Genomic DNA, 6,047 nt, shown 5'->3' with positions numbered 1-6,047 from the left:
GCCTCGTCTTCGCCGAGGATGTCGTGTGGCCGAGTGCCCGTCTGCAGTTCCGCCCGAGTGACGGCGCTGAGCGGACCCTGTCCCTCCTCCCCAGCCTGGTGCCGGCTCCCTCCAGGGCCGAATCGGTGGAAGAACGTGCGTTCCTCGTGAAACATCAGATATATACGTGCTATATATGAGATACAAAGATGCATTTCCGTATGATTTAACATTCAGTTAAGTTTAATGCATCTTCGTAATTCTCAGAAGACAGCAGCTAAGACCTATTATGTGAACGCTGACTATGCTTTTTCTGTGTTCAGATATTGCATTGAGATGAGTTTCAGCAAACCGTATTAAAATACCAGTGCTCCGCATGGACAAAATTCTGGTACATACACAACACTACATGGGCAAGCCCTGTTGAAATGGAGGATGAGAATCTTCTAATTGAGGAAGCAGAGACCTGATTCTCTTTTAATTATGTGTGATGTGTGACAGGTTGTCAGGGAACAATCTGGTTTCTCTCACACTGATGGCTAAAAATGCTAAGTAGCACAGTGCATTGATTCAGATTGCAAACTGTTTTGTTAAGAATCAGCTGAAGTGCAGCTGGGAACCGTCCTCATAACATTGTTCTCTTTCTTCTTTCTGAAAGGAATGCGCAGAGATGTCCTGCAGTCAGGCCCATGAGGAGCAGCTTGGGCAAGGTGCCACCTGGCTAAGCAGCAGTGACTCCGCACAGGATGAGCCAGGACTGGAAGCTGCCGGCTCCTTCTGCAGCACCGAGGTCCCAGCACCGCATCACAGAAAGCTGGCTGGGCTCTCTAGCTAAAACACTGACCCCTCCCTTCTGCTGCAAAAGCTATCGCCTGTTGCTTGATTACATCCAGAGGCAAAGATTAATAGAAAATTTCATTTCTGTTTCCTAATAGAAGTGATGTAACAGCAATGATAGAGAGGGAAAATAAGATGACTTGAAAACATTTGCAGAATGTATATGTGGATGAAAAAACACTTTAAGCTAACCAAGCAATAGCCAAGCACATACATTTTAAAATTTAGTCTCAATTTCACAATGGCTTTACTGTGGTTTACCAATCTTCCGCACAGTAACTGTTTTCAGGGGAGGTCTGGAGATCAAATCCGTGAGACTCCACCTCTAGAGGGCAAGAGTTCTGGTATGAAAGAACGGTAAGGCTTCTCCCAAGTTAGAGACTCCAAAGGAATAATAAATTCTGAATTTAAAACTATTCTGTTTCCTACAGAGAACATAGGGCTCTTCCCAGGGAAGCAGTAAATTCCTACAGTCTGAAAGAGATTTCCTGAACCAAGGATCTGCCCTCGGGGAGTGGGACGAACCATTAGCATTACTTGATGTACCTGCTCGAGCGGTTAATAATTCTGGAGAGGATACGTAGAAGCATCCTATTGGAAAAGGGGAGATAGAAGCTCCTGTTCTTTGGTTGTTCAAAACTACTCTGGCACAGAAGGGTATCTTTGGGCGGTTTCAGCTTGCTTTGAACTCACTAGTCATTATGGTACAAGAAGGTGACTCCGTGAATAGCAAGGCTGTTGGGTGTGGGTTTTAAAAAGCCTGAAAATCAGGATTAGTAGAGCAGTTCTGCACTAGCTAGTAACAAGGCAAGGCACTGCAGTCTGTTTCGTGCTGCCTTACAGAAAAAATGGGACTATTATATAGATAATGCAGGTGGCCACATACCATATCAACAGGGCTAAGATATGTTCTTGGAATGCTGACCTTGCACATTATCTGCCACGAGCATTCAGCAGTTTGTGCACAGCATCTTTATCATTTTCAATTATTTTCATATTCAAGCAAGTTTTAAAGTATACGTACATTTAACTCTGCATTTGTATGTTCCCATCTGTTTGTAATACTATACAGGGAAGTGACTGAGCTGGCTGAAAAATAAGCAGTTTCGAGGGAAAGGAGGGAAAACTATTCATTTTTACCTATATCAGTTTTAAATTCACTGCTAGAAGTCCTGGTATTGAATTTCCTATCTTATTGAAGCTGCCCTTAGAATAGATCTGAATATTTAGACGTTGTCTCAGCACAACAATTCAGTTTGCCTGTTGGTGGTGCAGTGATGTCACGTCCCATTTCAGCAGAAATCCTTTCTCTTGCTCTGCAATCCAGCACAACACACACACACACACACACACACACACACACACACACACACACGTAAAAGTTAGGATGGAAAAAAACATTAATGTATCTGAAAAGGAGGGCTTTTTTTTTTTAATACGATTTCTCTTCAGAATTGCAAAACTAAGAAACAACTTATTTCACACAAGTCCCTCTTTACTAGCTGTCTTAATCATCTTGCTTAAGATAAGATCATCTTGAAAACTTGCCCTTTTTAAGCAACCCTATTACACCGACCACTAAGTTTGTATGTTTTTTTTTTAAACACACAACCCTGTAGTCCAGTTAGTTCTATTAGTTGACTTGAAATTGTGGAACTCACCTCTGAAGAGAACAGGAGTACTCTACATAGACTGCAAAAAGGTAACAAGAAACCTAATTACTCATTAGCTTGGTTCAAATAACATTTAAAAGCTAAGTTATATGTGAAAGACAGCAATACAAAAAGGAGAAATAAAAATTTACATACTTCCTAAAAATTCTGCATTGCTGAAATACCATATGAAGAGAAAAATTAAACAAGAATGTTAACTTTGTATAGCTTCCATTTTTGTTTAGGTGTAAAGACGAGAACAAGTAAATACAGTTTTGGTGCCATGCTTTTATTTAAATGAAAGGAAAAAACTACAACGGTACCACATAAGTAGCAATGACAATATTTTACAGCACAGCATTTGAAAAAATATGGAAGCTATGCTCCATAGAAGTGGACAAGTAAGCACACAATACACTGTACATTTTCCAACATTGCCCATTAAATCAATTAAATAGCTGAATTTGGCTTTAAACAGCCAAATAATAAAAACTAACAGTCATCCTAAAATAAAATTAAAAAAAAAAAAATCAGTAGCTGTTGTGACTGTTAGAATACGAAATTTTGCTCCAAAACCTAACATGATAGTTTGGCAATTCAGTCATAGCAACAACAGTAATACCCCTGATGAAAGCACCAGTGTGTTCTGAAAAGGTCAGTGATAAATACTGGCCTTCATGGAAAGCTTCCTTATTATTTTCATGTTCTCAATTTATTTTAATTTTTTAATTTTTTTTTTTAAACATGATCCCAACCATAGACCCACTGTAATTAGAAAATTTGCAGGCTTAAAAAGGAAAAGCACATCTAGCTTTACTTTTCCTGTATTAAGTAAAACTTTATACTGCGAGCAATGAACTTTTCAGCTGCATTATTCACATTCTACTTTTAAACATTGCACAAATCTTTCATCTGTTGACAAGTGTAGATTTCTTTAATACATTCAGATATATCTAAAACGAATCAGACAATTCCTCTGTTATGTACTTAAGCTCACTTTGATTAGATCAGTGTGTGTGTCTTCACGGTGTTGCAAATTACCACCTAAATCATAATACACGTTTTAGAAATGAAAATCCTCCCATTATTAAACTTCTTGTGAAGTCCTTCGACGTGTGTAAGAGTTGATTCCAGCCTTCTGGTTTCTTCTATCACTGTATATTATACACAATTTCATACTGCAATTCAGCATGTTCCTACAGTGGTATTTGTAGGAACGGTCTAACAGGCAGAATGTGCAAACCCTCTTGCCCCCATTTAATATTATTTATAGCTATATACACAGTATGTATACACTTGAAATATAAGAGTTACATATCCTGGTGATATACATGCAAGCAATAGGAATCTGCTAACCACAAATAATTTTGAGCCACAAACATATTAAACATATATTTTAAAGTGTTTTTTCTTTTTTTTTTTTCTTTTTTACTAGATTTAACAAATATACATAAATATAAGAACATAAATTACAGTAAAACTGACAGCATTTTTGAGAAAATATTTGTAACCCAGATGCATTGATGCCTAAGGCTTCATAATAATTTAAAAAAGTACTGTTCTAAACTGTTTAATGGTATCTCATTCAGGTGCATCTTTATATAAGTACATCATAGTAGTGAGGCATTGTTTCTCTCAAAGCACTTTAATGAGAGAAATATGAACTTAATTTTAGTGTCCATATGAAAGAGAATGGAGTACACACTTATAGCACAACACTGTCTTATGTTAATGTTGGTGTCGCAACACTGAAACAGAACAGAATCACAAATCATTCAAGTCTTTTCCTGAGAATGAGATTTTTCCCCCAGCAAATCCTCTGATGTACACTATCAAAATAGCCACAGATTTAGGGGAGGCTTCAAGTTTGTAGTTTGGTTTTTGTTGTTTTTGTTTTTTTTTTTTCAGAACAGTGCTATGCTAAAAGGAAATTATAAGAGAAACACTGAAACAGAAGAGTAATCTGTAAAATAATGAAACACTGTTTTGAAACAAAATGCAGCCCTTTGTAAATAATACTGAAATATGCTTAAAGTTTATTTTTGTAAATGGTTATACTATCAATTTATTGAAATGTACCCTTAGGCCATTTCTGCCGTATGTGTTTATAATTGTTAACTGTCACAAGCCATCATCTGTTAGCACACACCAAGAAAAGAATTTACTAAGACACTGAAAATTGTAAAATCAATTGTCTATTCCCTGGAAAACTGATCTGAAGGCAGGAAGAATGAGCGGTGGCCTAAATCTTACAATCAGTGGGAATTAGATATGGTGCTTCCAAAAGATGTGTCTCAGTGTATTCTGTGATTCTTCTGAATATTTTTAGTGTTTTATCAGGCGAATATCAGCGATCCAGTCCTGATTGTTTTTCATGAGCTTTTATTCCTGTCATGGAGACACAGTAGCTGACTGTGTGCTCTTTATCTGCAACAGTGCAAAATAATGCACATTTGCTTAAACTGGTTTAGAGTTCTGCCAAATCTTTTTGCTCTGCATTTTAATAGGATTATGAACACGCACGTAGTCAGTCATTAGATCTCAGATGGTCACTTCCTAGGACAAGAATAATTCCCTTATTCAACTACACCCTGACTTGTTAAATAATTTATTTGAAGGGAATTTTAAAACAACTCAAGGATTTTTGCTTTAGTGTTTAGTCTATAAGCAAATCAGTACTATTTGATTAAAACAGAATTATAATTACTTAGGAGAGTGAGCTGATTTTATTACAGTACTCAATAAGGATTTTGCAGAACAGACTCATTCGGCTGTTTTTCTGTAACATACACCATTGTAGAGTCTTTAGTGTAAGAGCAAATAAGCAAGGTTCCATGGTACTGAGGATATTAGCAAGTATTTCTCTCTCTAAAGAGAGAAAACAGAATTTCAAGACAAGCACAAATACAAACATATAAGGCAACAGATGTAAAAAAAAAAAATGCAGTTTGATTCACTAAAGATGAACATTCAGTGCTTCAGTGTATCCAAACAAAATACAGAGCGTACTCCGTATATTGTATTAGCACATACAGGTCTCCACACAAGTCAAACATTTCCATAATCACTCAAAGTATTCACTTAAGCAACAATCTTCTGCACTCCTAAACACTGTGTTTACATTCCAGTTGGACATGATAATACAACTTTGTGTCCAGTTTTAAGTTCTAAGAGTCTTGTTGGCAACTAGAGATCTATTTCCTATAGGCAGTAAAGATGAAGTGCAAGTTTATCGTAATTGTCTGAAGCAAAATTTCTCTCATCTACTATGCCTTGGTGGGTAAAAGTTTCTTCGGAGTTACTGGTCTCTTGGTTTGCCACAAATGGCTATGAATGGTAATTGCATCAACACTGGCAGACAAAGTTTTAGCAGGTATGTGGCTAAACTGCTTCCTGTCAGAGTTGTATTTATATAGTCCCTCAATCATTTTCTTTGTGATAGATTTGGGACCTATCCCTGTTAATTTATTAATTTCTTCAGTATCAGGGCAGTATGTGTACAGAGATCTGAACTGGCAGCCTGAATCCCGGAACAAGATTAAGAAATTATTGGCATCAGATTTCTCCATTTCCTTTAAA

Source organism: Meleagris gallopavo, chromosome 10, assembly GCF_000146605.3.
Source record: "Meleagris gallopavo isolate NT-WF06-2002-E0010 breed Aviagen turkey brand Nicholas breeding stock chromosome 10, Turkey_5.1, whole genome shotgun sequence".
Lineage (NCBI taxonomy): Eukaryota > Metazoa > Chordata > Aves > Galliformes > Phasianidae > Meleagris > Meleagris gallopavo.
This window is presented reverse-complemented; position numbering follows the sequence as displayed.